Source organism: Bombus pascuorum, chromosome 13, assembly GCF_905332965.1.
Source record: "Bombus pascuorum chromosome 13, iyBomPasc1.1, whole genome shotgun sequence".
Classification (NCBI taxonomy): Eukaryota; Metazoa; Arthropoda; class Insecta; order Hymenoptera; family Apidae; genus Bombus; species Bombus pascuorum.
The window spans coordinates 7994658-8009202 of NC_083500.1; the positions used below are offsets into that span (position 1 = coordinate 7994658).

Below are 14545 nucleotides of genomic sequence, written 5' to 3' on the forward strand. Positions count from 1 at the left end.
TATCTACGTTTAATATATTCTCTTCAATTCTCAATCTTCTTTTATTATTAACATAAATCAACAATATCAATAATGGAGAGAAGAACTAATTAAAAAATTCATCTATTAAAGGATCACATCAGGAAGTTTCCTTCTCTTTCTAATTTTGTTGTCCATTATTATGAAACAAGCTTAGCTGGGATCCGTAGTGGCCAGAGCAACAAGGGTCAACGATGTTGGTACGGTAAAAAGTACATAAGATCGGTGCTCGTAATGGTGGTTCTGTCAGGTAAAGGGTGGCGCAGGTAACGATAGGAATCTCTACAAAGCTTCCCTAAAGCCGACAGTTCCAAAGGATCCTCCACCAGGACGATGCTGTGCGTGTATGTAAATTGGCAAAAGATTTAATTAAACGTAGTCCCCGGGAGGAAGATTCTCCGTTGGTTTTGCTTTCTACCTCCGAGCGGCTCTCTGCTAACGAACACGCGTTTTGAATTTAGTATTTCAGAGGTTCGGTTGCCTCGCATCAACGATCTCTGTAATTAACTCGTTCGCGGATTATAAACCATCTCTCTCAGCTGACTGATTTTTCAGAGAAAATTTGGGACAGGGGATTTTATTTAATTCTTCGTATCCTACCTTTCATTATTTTTCACAGTCTTAACATTTAAAAAGTTTCTCCTCTTTTTAACCCTTTGAAATTTGCTCCGATCTGTCTCATTGTTCGGCATATTTTTATTTGTACGTTTTATGTCGGAAGGTATTATTAAATTTCTCTATGTGTAGAATATATAAAAGAATGGTAAACTAATTACCGTGAATATGCAATAAATCGACTACTTCGACGATCTTATAGTACAATTTCTAAAGTACTAACGATTCAAAGCTAATTAAATTGTAAATATGAAATGATGCATATATTATGTTAGGTAAAGTATCATGCCATTAAATAACGACATTATACACATTTACATTGTTATGCATATAACAGTATAAAGCGCCGCAACGACGTGATTCCTGCATAGAAGCAAACTTTTCTGCCAAAAGCTAACCAGTGGAGACACTGAAAGTATCATTCGAAGCGACCAAAGTATCACCTCCTCTTACGCCTATATCATCCCTCTATCTTCTCATCTTCACACTGTAATACACCCTTCACAGTGTTGATCATAATTAACCTAATAATCCATTATTATTAAACCTAGTAACTCATTATACGATATTAGAGAGAGATACGATATTAGTAGAGACTTTGAAAGTAATATACGAAAGATTAGTAGCAAGTAAAGTACCTTTCGCGCCTCTACCGTCATCTTCCCATCTCCTACCCGCCCCATGAAACGCTCTCTAATTTATTCCGCTAAAAAGAGCGCGATTTTGCCGCGTGTCGCGCGCAAACCAGCCACAGAAGAGCGGTGTTTATCGGTGTTTCGCGAAGGTAGCCCCTGGACAGACAGTAGGGTGGCTGGTCGTCGCACAACTCGTCGTTTATACGCGGTGCCGGCATAATGGAGCAGCGTAGAGCGGACCACGGATAATGGAGTATGAAGAATAGCGTGTGGTGAACGTCGAGGATAGTCTACAACAGCCCTCTTCATCCTCTCGTTTTTCATCCTTCTCTTCTCCTCTCTTTTTCCCTCTCGCTATCCATTCTTCTTGCTATACCAGTGCTGCAGTGGTTCTTAACCGGTGTTGCATAGAATACATAGCGTCCCTTAGAAACTTGTTACAAGTGTACCGCGAAACGAAGTATTCTTCTAAAAGAATCGTTCTAGTTTACAGTCTTTACGTTTATGCATATTCGTATCGTTAGTTTTTACAACTATGCGGCTGTTTATGCATTTTCGGGAAATTTGATGTTGCAAATATCTAAATGTACGTAGTACGTGTATACAATAAAAATGCGTAAAATATCCAGCGCGGAGTATATACTATGATATTTAGCGGACGAAAAAAATTTCTGTCGAAGTTCTTTTTCTTTAGTCTCGTTCATAGAAATATAAAATTGCATAGACATCTACAGTCTATTTACGACTTGGATGATTTTGGAGCAGTGAAAATTTTCCTTATAATTTCTAAACTGTTCCGCGACTACGAAAAAATTAACTCATTGACCGCCATTGACCATCATCGATGAATACACGTTATTAAATTTTTTAGATTGATAGAAATAGGATAGATCTTACGTTAATTGGCAAATTTTCAATTTGTTAACAAATTTTAAGAAATTTTCGGCAATCTGAATGATATAGATAACATTGTCAGGAAAGGGTGCGCATATACAATATAATATTTTGCAAAAATTCAATGTTCTGGCGTAGCGTATTTCAATTTATTGCGACTCCCACGACAAAAAATATGGAAAATTCACGTGGCAGTCAACGTGTTAAGAACCACTGTTCTATACTCTACACTATCCTCCTATCTCTCTCTTTCATTTGCAAAAAGAGAAACAGAGAGAGAGGATTGGTCGCGCGAGAGACACGGCTCGTTGGCTCGACCAGTTGGCCATGCCGATTTATCGCGCTGCAGCCGAGCCGCATTACCAATTCCCGGTAAATTCACGCGTGTCATCGCACCGTGACCCGTGATTTTTCTTGGACCCTCTCTGTCTTCTTGGAGAACGCGCGTGGTGTCGTAAATCGATATATGGAACAAAGAAACGTTCGATCGGAGCAACGTATATCTTTGGATGGGGTTATTGTTTCGAAAGGGGGCTGGAGAAGGGTTGCTTCCTGTTCTCGATATTGGGATGTGAGATTTTGTTTTCTTGTCGAGGAAGGAGACTGTAAATCCTCGACCGGAGGATTTCCTTTGTGCTGTCGATCGTTTATTAATACCTTGACGTTGGGATCAGTATCTTGTATGGATCGTGCATGATAATATGAAACGCTCGTTTAATTCGCTTTTCGTTCGTTAAAGTGTTGCAAGATAAATATCCATGAAGACTCTTAACGTTATTTAGAAGTGCTATTTTCCCAAAGTTCTATGTATATGTGAATTTCTAGAGATTTACAAGAATATCTCTATCCAACTTCATAAAATGCAACTTTCGGTAAACCTTCATCTCTCCCTGCAAAAGTTCATTAACAGCGTCCTGTATGAATCGTGTATAATAAGGAAATACTTGTTCGGTAATTATAATTTTCTCCACAAAATTCCATGTCACTCTTCTAAAAACCAACAGATTCTAATAAACATTCCCCTCCGCTAAAACAATTTAATTAACCTCTCGCTCGTGGGGTCAATATCTTGCATGGATCACATATGATAATGTGAAAAGTTGTTCAGAAATTGCAATCTCCTCCTCTAAATTTTTCCATCACATCACGAAACAGCTTCCAATCAGCAACCATCTATAATCTCCACCGCAGGAGGGGAAAAAACACGAACGAAAAATGCCCTAGAGCCCCACATACAATGTGGATCGAACGCAGTGTACTCGTACATAGTGCAAGCATTACTCTTATCCTCCTTTCGTCCATGTTCCTCTCTGTCTCACCTTTCCTACGCATAGAGTGCACGTGGCGTTCACCGTAAGCGTTCGTTCGGCTTGGCAAGCGGGAAACGAAGGGGTTGGGGGTGGTTGCAGAGGAAGGGGGTGGTCGTTACACGCACCGGTCACTGCCACCCCCGTGGCTATCGCCAGCCGAAACCCCCCATGCAAAATCACCCTTTGTCCCGGTCTCGATGGGAAATTACTTTTTGTCCGTCGATTACGGGGTGAATTTTCGGACAACGAGACCCGATCATTTCGAACGAGATACGGCTTTGGTCCGAGATATTCGCGAGAAGGGGTGTCCCGGCTTCGTTACCACCACCGCTCGTTCCCTCTTTCTGCTTCTATTTCTCGTTGGATAAATCGCGAGGTCAAGTAACGGTAACTCGATAATGGTCCGCTTTGAATTTTCTACCAGCCCCTTTTACTACATTTCCTTTCATTTTTATTATTTCTAGTTTTGTGCGTCCGGTGAGAATTTGATTCTACAGCTTTTGTATTAGACAAACGAATAGCTCATAAGCAATGGATTGATTTGGTAGATCGAGGAGTATAGTAAAACGATGATACCACGAACGTAAGTTTTTTTAAATTTATATTTACACACAGAGGAAGATGATGCATTTTTTTCGATGGAAAGTAAGTTTTTTCGATGAATGTTTCTGAACATATGTAATGATATTCCCGTAACAATGGAAGTAAACATCATGATATCATCGTAAAAATCACCTGCATGTTTGCGATAAAGCCTGAGACCAGTCATTTTGACTGCTTTCATAGATCGAATGTTAAACATCCCCCAAATTGTGCACTCGTCACTATACGTAATCAATTTTAGTAGAACGTGGCTCCAAAATTGAATCTCACAAACGCGTACATATCTCAAAGAGTTGGCAGAAGGGGGTGGAACGAGCTGACGGATCGCGGATCGGCCAGAAATAAGTAAGACTTGACGAAGTGCGCCCGCGGGGCTGCAACCCTTGATTACCGAGATCTTCATCTACATGCTAAACATCGTTCCTCAGCGCCGTCTTGAATACTCTTGTACTTACGTATGTATCTAGATTCAGAGAGTCTGGCTTCGTCCGCCCCCTGTTCACCCTCTGTCTTCCTCCGGCGAGTTCTACCCTCCTTCGCTCGCTGCCTGCGAAACACATTCACGTACCATCTATATGATGTTTGCTTAGATTAAATTAACCGACCGTGAACTCATCTTTTGTTCTTCGTACTGTCGACCCACCCCCTCCATCCCCTGCCAGTTGCCTGTGAAAGAGGGTGAACTGAGAGAAAAAAAATGGGAGCTGCTCCTGAGGGAAAATGCTTGAGAATGCTTGCCTTCACGTTGTATTTTAAATCGCTGTAATTTTATTTTCAGAATAGATACGAATTGGATTATCGTAGCGTTATATGTTATAGTATGTTGGTTCGGTACTATTTCTCCTTTTTTGAGCTGGTGTTTTTCTTCTTTTCTTTCTTTTCTTTTCTTTTTCTTCTTTTTTTTTTTGATAGAAATTTTTTGCGAGTTAAAGGGTGCTTAGTGAGCAAGAAAAAAGGGTTTTCTTCGGACAGCGCGCCATCCTTCTTAGTGGTGCGACAGGGTACTACAGGTTTCTTAAAAGGAGGCGCCACTTCTTTAAGAAAGTCGCCTTATTCTTTTCCTTTCTTACCGACTCGCGCTCTTCAATTCTTTCGAGTTTCTTTGGATCGCGCTAATCCATTTGAAATATAGAATTTTTGTATCTTCCTTTGGATATTGTTCTGAGAATTTCTAGTTATCCTTGTTCCCTTTTTCTATTGACCATTTTTTAATTATACCGTGATGGATAAAACGCACTTTTAGGATGTTTGTTGTTCCGTTTCATATTTCTTAAAACTGAATATAGTTTTTGCAGTGTTAATAGAAAAATTGAAACGAAAGTGTAAAGACGTTTTTACTAACGAAAGAAATTCGTTTTCAGGTGCTTCTTGCGTCGTTCGAAGCTGTTCTTTACCGACTCCTTCGCGAGCTGCCTTACCACGAGGGTGGAGACTACTTTCTTAAGGGCGGCCAGAAGAAAGAGGGTGAGTCTTCTTAAATGTCTTTGCCATCTTACTCGCTTGAGGGCGACACTGGTATCGCGTTTTGAAAAAGAACCAAGAAAGTATTTCTCCTAATTGAACTCTTTTATTTTTTCCAGTAATAAATCTTTATAAAACAATTGAAAAAAAAAAACGATGAAAATAATGACATCGTCGAAGAGCTTCATTTTATACGATCAAGCTTCTTAAATGTGTAGGACAAATTTTCATTATTTATTAACTTTCTCTCTGAAAATAATTGACTGGTTGCAATATTTAGTTTTGATGAAGTTGAAGACAAATTCTGAGCTATTTCTATAATTCTAATTATAAGCTAGGATGTATCGATATCGGAGTATTGCGCGGGGGAAGAAAGATCCGTTGTTAAGAAATATAAGAGCAGCATTTTCCCGTGAAATTTGCATTCGAAACGAGCAGGTAAAGTACCCGAGATCTCGCGAAGGGCCAGACACTCAAGAGCTCCCCTCCTGACCGGCTTCAAAAGTGCTCCCAATTATTTTCCTCCCATCCGTCGTGATTTCTTCGCCCTCTTCTCGAATTGATGTTCAATTTTTTATCTCCCATTGCCTATGCAAATACACCGGCGACTCCTTACCCGTATAAAGACTTCCTGCTTCCTCTGCAAAGAAATTAATTTCCCTCGTTAGCTTCGATCTGTCGTTACCTCATGTATTAACCCTTATAAATCGCATTACTTTTTTTGTAAGTATGATAGACATATCTGGCACTTATCGTGTCAAAGAAACGAAGTTCTAAAAGCCGAAATATTCTAAAAAATTCTACGGAAGCCTGTAATTTAATTCTTTTGGAAAGGTTACAGGTATACCTAACAAAAAATTCGTCATTTTAAATCCCGCGAATAAAATTCGAAATTTTCGTATCACAAACGGCTCCAAAAAATCTTACTTCCCTAATAACAAACGATGGACGCTATATTTCCTCTTAAACGACATCCACAATGTTCAATCACCTCTTTACCCTTTCCGCCCATTAAGCTTTACGAAGTTCATTAATTGTTTCGGAAAGACGATAGAAATATGTAAGGACTCGTTATCTTAAATCGCACAAATATACTTCGAAATCCTCTGTACGTAATAACGGACGATAGACGCGATATTTCCCCTTAAACGTCATCCAATGTTCAGTCACCTCTTTACCCTTCCCATGCATTAACCCTTACAAATCCTATTAATTCCTCCATCGCCACCGTGCAGTCTCCGCCAGTCACAAACATCCCCTCCTTCGTTCTAAAGAAAAAAGAACGACATCGAAGCCAAATAAAATAAAAGAAACAGAATAGATATCGAATATTCGGTCGGTTCCGCCATCGTGGCCGAGTGAAAGTTGACGAAGAACACGGGTCAAGGAGAGACAAAGAAAGGGAGAGAGAAAGAGAGAGAGAGAGAGAGAGACGACAACGGACGGAATACGCGGCGGAACGGACCTAAAACAGTACAGAGAGAGATCTCGGCGAGTATCTTGGCCGGGTCTCGCCGGTAGCTAGGCAACCCACCCCGCTGCTTGATCCGCCGCCTGGTTTCTCCTCACTTTCACCCACCCCCGTTCACCCCTAGCGCCCCTAGCTCCTCCACGATGCTCTCTCCGCTCTTCTCCGCCGTGCGAGGCTTCGTCGTCTCCAGCTCGCTCTCTCGGAGCCGTCGACGAGAGCACAGCGACCCTCTTTCAAAATCCCCCCTCCCACCGGTTCCTTGGAGGCCCTCATCCCCCATGGTTCGCCATCCAGCCCATCCGCCACCCCTTTCGGCTGTTCTCTCACCGCGGGTGCGCGGGATCCCCCAGCCGCTGCCGCAACGGCCACGCTGGGGTACCTCAGAACCCCAGCCTTGCTACCCACCACCTCTCTCTCTCTCTCACTTTCTCACTCTCTCACTCTCTCTCTCTCTCTCTCTCTTGCTCGCCCACCTCTTCGAGGTGCCAAGACTCATGAGAACTCACCCAGAAAAATTCTAGTCGATCCGAGAACCGACGACGCCTCCTCGCTCTCCTCGTTTCCTCTTTCTATCCCTTCCGTACCACTTTCGACGTGTCTCACCGGTACTACTGTTGTATGTAACCGGGAATTTTATAGTCTGCTGGGTGATAAAGGTGGGATTTTAGGTTGCAGGTGTGGACGGATGACTTCGAGGTCGTTTTGGGTTAGAGGATATTTTTCGGTTGCTTGTTTTTAATTTTCTTGGTTAGTTATATCGATATCGTTGGATTGAAACGAATTGCTCCTTCGGGCGATTTTTGATTGCATTTTATATTATTAAAGGAGTTTAGGTTTTAATTTCGTCTTGTATTTTACAATCTTTCTATGTACATTTTTCTGATCTTGGTTCTTTTACCGTGTCTTCGTGATCGATGCATGGGAATTTTATAGTTTTCTGGTCGATAAAAGGTGGATTTGGCGTTGTAAGTCTGTACGAGTTTGGAATTACGGCGTATTTTTTGTATTAGTGGTAACGTTAGGTTGTAATAGTTTGAGTTTAAATCGCCTAATTTTGGAATTTTTAATTTTACGAACGAGCTGTGTCGAACGAAAGTAAACACTATAAATTTTATCACCTTAACGTGAATTATCGTGAATATTGGAAACTTTAGAAAGTTCAAGATACAGAAGAGTTAACAGAACCCTTTAAGGAACCTCTTTGTCCGACTACTTATCTACCTTTTCTACTTACCTCTCGCGTGTAGATATCACACGTCTGCTAATACATTTTTAATCAGCGTAAGAACCTTACTAAAGCAAATTTGTTCTGCAGATAATCTATCGTCAAATATCTACCTTCGCCAAACTTTCATTTTTACAAAACCACCCCTAATCCCTACCTTTACCTCTTACATACCTTGAACCCTGAATGACATTTTTTAAAAATACCATTTGCATTACCCCCAAAAAATCTGCTTTATCCTTCCACGCGCGCAATATCAACGATTTTCTACAGACTTCGTCCTTAACATCGACGATCCTCGACCATCATCCAGTAACTTTTCAAACTTCTACGTTTCTATCGAGCGAGCAAGCTTTCTTTTTCTTTCTGCTCTCTCGCAGCACGGTGCTACCCCTTCATCCCAGACTCTCAACACCCTATTCCTGGAGGAGAATTCCTGGAACTACTCGCACGGTTTCACGACATTCCCAGGTGAAACTCTCACCCCCAAAGGAGAACCAAGGATGGGATCTCGGTTCGCCGAGGTTGGTCGCGTCTGGAAAATCTTAACACCCTTCGAGGCACCATTTTGTTTTGCGGTTGGAATGCGCGGTACGTGCGTGAACGAGGCGGTTCTGCGCATCGTCTTGCGGTTGGTTTGCGGTCCTGGGGGTGGCTAGGCCCGATCATTGGCCGCGGGGGTGCCGGGGCTGGTTTTTGGGGGTGTGGTGGCACCTTGCGGTTTGAGGGCTGATCTGCCATCAGCAGAGGGCGGCTCTCTTATCGACCTTCCATTGGCTCCCCTCGACCGCGGTATCCGAGACCAAGAAGTCGACGAAGATGTCAATTCGCTTCACGTTGATTCGTATCCCTCTAGAACTTTGATCAGGGTGTTACTCAAACGGGACAAGATGTTGTTTGTTGGTATGGTAGCTAGCAGGCGCGAATTTTATACGTTTTCCTTTGGGAGTCATAATGGATTGAAATGTAGTTTGCTGCACCGAAATATTTAACGCTAAGTTTACCAGGCCCGGTCAAATGGCCGATTTGAAAACTTAATTTAAAATTGTACATCCATTGTACATATAACTTTATGTAAATTCTTATATTAGCAAAAATTGAGAAATTAATTAATCAGACAATGTAAGAATTTATATGAAGTTAAATGAAAAGAAATCACAATGAATGGTCAATTTTGAATTCAATTTCGAAGCCGGTCATTTGACCGGACTTGGTATGGTTAGTGTTAATTTTACAAAAATATATTTTTCTTTGACAAAATTATGTAGATTATTCACATCGTTAAAAGTTGTTTGGTTCGTGAAATTTGTATCATTCTAATTATTCTAAAAGGTTAGTAAAATGTGGGTCACTGATGTCCACCATAGCCAACGTATTAATAGCCTTCGTGAATAAATGTTGAAGATCTATGGAGGATGTTAGAGGGATTGCGAGATACAGAATGGGATAGGAAATGGTCTTACGTGTTTTATTCATTTTAATGTTAGAATTCATTCCATTTACCCTGACTTGAAAAATTGAACTTTTGAATAATTACCGTCGCCTCGGTACACAATTAATTAGGCCAATTGGAAAAATTAATTACAAAGATACGAGATTATATTCACGGTGTAGAACTTTTATTAGTCAACGTACAATGCACAAAATTCATATATAACATTCAAGGAATAACCGTTTGTATTACGTATCGTATAAATTCACATTATAATTTGACTCGTTATATGAATATCTTTTCCTATTTGATCTCGTAATTAGTATTGATAAATTCCAAATATATAACAATATTTTCATGATTTAGAATTTTTATTCGTAAAAGCGCGGTATGGGGAAGTCATCTTTACACAATCCTCACGTAATGAAATCATTATTTGTATGAACAAATGGGCATGGAAAAAGATCAATCAAATGAATAGAGAAATCAAAACAGTAGCTCGCGCATAAATATCGAAGCTTTTTAACCGGCGGTCGTGCTATATTAGTCGGCTGGTGGTGCTGCTGGCAGCGAAAGCAACCCTCGCCCAGGGGGGAAGCTACCCCCGACGTTTAATTACGCGTCCCTCCGTAAACCAGCCGAAGGTTCCCTTTCATTAAGGCAATAATTTTAATAATTTTTATCTTTCCGTATAATCTGCCTAATTAAAATTACGCTTTGATCGCGCCGCGCCTAGCTAACCCTCTTTCTTCCGCTCATCTCGGAGGTATTTCGAGACGCGTTGTAATTTACATCCACGACTATCCTGTAACCCTAATCTTCGTGCCTTTGCACTATTTCGGGTGTCTTCTTTAATTTTTTAGTAGACGCAGAAAAATCATAAAATATTCGGTAATGGTATAATAAAAAAACCTCCGTCCCATTTTAAAAGAACTATGTAAAGTGCATGTATCTCAATTCTACTGATTTATCGTACCAACGTTGCATTAATCAACGAAGCTTACATTCCATGTTTTTACGTTTCCAAAAATTGCTTATTTCTAAAATCTTATCTCTATAAGAGTTGGAAGTATGGTTTAAGTATACATTGTAAAATGAATATACAAAAATCCATGTATCTTCTTTAATTCTGTTAATCTGTTATATCAACGATATATTCCTCAAGCAACAAATCGTACACCCCAAACATATAAATTTCCAAAGAAAGGAGAAAAACAGCTTGCCAATAAAAAATTAATAATCCATCGTGTCGAATCAATTCGCTAATCGTATCGGAGAAGGCTAAGAAACGAAACGAAAGACGTTCCTCTTGCTAAAATCGAGGCGAAGAGGATCGTCAATACGTAAAATAGAATTCGTTCAACGAGAATCCTCCGTTTGAAAGTCCACGAAAGCCTGGCGAAAAGAGCATTGCATCAGTCGGGTGATGTCTTTCGGGAACGTTCGAGTTCCACGCTATCGGGGCGCGTTCGTCTAACGCTTCTCATTTTACTCAACACTTTTCAAAACTTCTCATCCTTCTTCTATATATATATGTATATATAGATAGATAGATAGATAGAGAAATATATATATGTTTCTCTTCTTTCGCCTGTCTGTTGGCCTTGGCTGGGCTCGTTTTCTCTCGTTCCTCGTTTCTCGGCTCTTTTCGCAGCCCGTGCAAAGAGACGCAAAGGGCTGGGGCTTGTTTCGTTGCCGCCCTTGCCAGAGAGCAAAAGATAGAAAGGAAGAAACGCGAATGCAAGAGGAAGCAAGAGGAAGCGGAAAGAGGTCGTATTCAAATGTTGATGAAATTGACCAGACAAGCTTTGATCTGGCCTCTTCAAATATTCGCCGAAAGATTGAAGTGAACATCTGAGGAGAGCGAAAATTATCTTGGACGGTCTGCCCGGAGAAATACGGGTATCTCCACCCCCAAAGCGACGGGACGTGTGTATGTTGATTATGTTTCCTGCGAATTTGTTACTCTTATGGGTGCGATTACTCTCACGGAATCGTTGTACTTTCCTACGAGAAGTTTCGAAATTTGTTTGATATAAAATGAAATCGAGAGATAAAAATTTAGCTGATACAAAAAGTCATGCAACTTCTCTCAAGCATATCTTGATTATATAATTTTTTTTAATGTACAACAATAACAAGAAATCAAGATTTATTTGAAATAAAAAGACAATACTAGAAATATTTAAATATCTGTTTCTTGGTATTTCTCTCAAGTTTATCTTAAATATGCAGTAAAAACAAAATAATCATCTTCATAAATTTATCCATCTAAATCCGTGCATTAGTTTCAATATACGTTAGATGTGTAATTTATACATCCACTAATTCAGCCGCTCTAATGCCAGTTCTGTTTATATTTATCTCTTACTTGGAGGTTGATCTCGAATATAGATATAAATTAAGCAACTTCTACTATCGACATCCAAATTCCTCCAAACTTACAATTTCTATAAACCGAAGCAATCAAACCACAATAAACTTATCGACGTCCACACATGAGCAACAATGACAATTATATTCTATCTCAAAGATTGATTTCTAACTAGATGTTTTGCATAGAAATCAATCTTAAATATCCGAATGAAATAACTTCCACCACCGACTTTCTAATTCCTACAAACTCGCCACTTCTTTAAATCGAAGCAATCCAACCACGGTAAACTGATCGACATGCAAACAACAGCAACAACGACAGCTATATTCTCTCTAGCAGAGGGTGAAAAACACTCGTGCGCGGCACGAAGTGGCTGCGTGTCCCAAGAAGGATCAAAGCGGCAGCGTGGAATCAATTTTTAAGAAAGAAGATGTCGACCGGATGTTCTCGAGTCTGCCGCTCAAGCGGGGGTTGACTGCACCCCCTCGTTCGTCCTCTCTCCGCCGTTTCACGGGCTTGCTTTCATCCATAGTCCATAGCCGAGCAGCGAGAGGGTGGTTTTGATTTATGGAAACCGGCCGGCAGATTTACGAATATCAAATTCGCGTTTAAGAGGGTCGATGCCGCGGCGAGGGTGGCTCACAGCCACCCCTCGCTCTCATGTGTGTACATTACCGAGTGGATTTACAGCCTAATTCTCCAAGAAGCTATATTCCTTCTCTATTTTTTCTCGTGCCGAGAAATCTCCAGCTTTTGTTTGACGTTGCTCTCGAACCCTAGCTTTTCTAATTAGTGACACAGAGAACGTTGAACGTGTGTGTGCGTATATTCGTGCGTGTATTCGTCGGAGGAGAAGTTTCGGTAGTTCCTTGTTCTGTCTTTATTAGAGAACGAGAGAGTGGCGGCTTCGTTCGCTGCGTTTCCGGATCGATCCAGGTTACGCGACGAGAACAGAGATTAATTAACCGAAGAAGAGGTTCTGATAGATTCCGTGATGAATTTTGGACAATCTCGGAATCGCTAGATTGATGTTTCTTTGGCAATTTGATTGCCCGAAGGGAGGTGAGAGAGACTTTTGGCTTTTATTTTATTAAGGGGTTAATAACGAAATTGGCAGATTGATGTTTCCTTGGGAATTTGATTAGTTTGAGAATGTTTAAGTCTCTTGGTTTTTAATTTATCAAGAGGTTAACAGCGAAGGGTGATATTGACAGACGCAAATAAAGTAGCTTACATGTATCGTTTGTCGACATTCGATGTAAAATTCCAAAGGGTTAGCGTATTCTAATTTTCTGTCTTCCATGTGTATTTCATGCCTCGTTGTTTCCTTGTTATTGTCTTTCCCTAGTATCTCTGCAATTATTGTAAATTGTGCATTTGTTTCTGCATCATCAGAATTACCGTTTTATACATTGCACAAGCTATTTTTCTATCAACTTTTTCGCTCCTTTTGCTACAAATTTCACACGTTCTATTTAAACGAGAGATTTTCCCTAAGAATTACTTTTAAAATCTTTATTTCGAAAAGTAAGGATTACTCGGATGTTTCCTTATATTTTACAAAGTTGACAGAGCAGCGGCTCAAGTAGACGAAGCGCGAAGGATAATTTCGGAGAAATTGCACGACTCTTTCCCCAGAAGAATCTCAACGTATATAAGAAGACGGGAATAGGAGCAGAAGCATATTCGCGGCCCCTTCGCTTTAATATTTAAAGTCGCATCTGAAATATGTCGATTCTGGCACATAAACACGGGGGTGTCGGAGGACCTGGTTCCCTCTTAGGGACGCTAGAGTGTCCTGGATGATTTATTCGTCGCGTTACTTCCTGACCTGCGAGGTTTACCGTCGTCGGAATTTGCATTCTTCTTGGCCGCGTTTCCTGTCGGGGTTGGGTCGCGCAAGAGGCTTCTTGGAACTCTAAGAATCACGTGTCTTTCTACGAGTCAACGCGACCAACGAGAATCTTTTATGCCATGTATATTTCTCTTTATCTACTGTACTTAATCTGTCATTTTTCCTTTACATTTCGCTGGCCTACTTAGGCTTCGTTTTATCCAAATTCAAATGTTTCTTCTCGAAACTTTGTTTTGTTCGAGGATAGATTAGATTTCTGTCGACGAAGGTGTTTATGCAGTGGATATGAAAAGTATCTGCCTGTACCTTCATCTCACAATGAAATACTTTTTATCAGGTTTTGTATTTCAAGTTTTTGTACTGTTCCAATTTTTATAATCTCATAGAAGTACTTAATAAATATGTTTGGATCCAATCAATTAATATGTAAATGTCATGATGAATACAATAACGTAGTCACTGTACATTCGCAATTATAAATTATAAATTGTGCAATATTAATGTGTACTATGAATCAATTTCGTTTGATTCTTCGAAGGATGAAGAACGTGTAAGGTACATACATTTGTGTTAGAATTCATAGAAGTATGTCAATGTAGATTTATTAGTGATTAAATTTGAAGTTAATCATTTGAAAATACACGTTGTC

General features: G+C 40.3%; 1 long non-coding RNA gene across 1 annotated transcript in view; it reads left to right on the forward strand.

The window, feature by feature from the left end:
* LOC132913274 (uncharacterized) overlaps window positions 1-14545 on the forward strand; it is a 343670-nt gene that overhangs the window by 139112 nt on the left and 190013 nt on the right. The window lies entirely within an intron of this gene.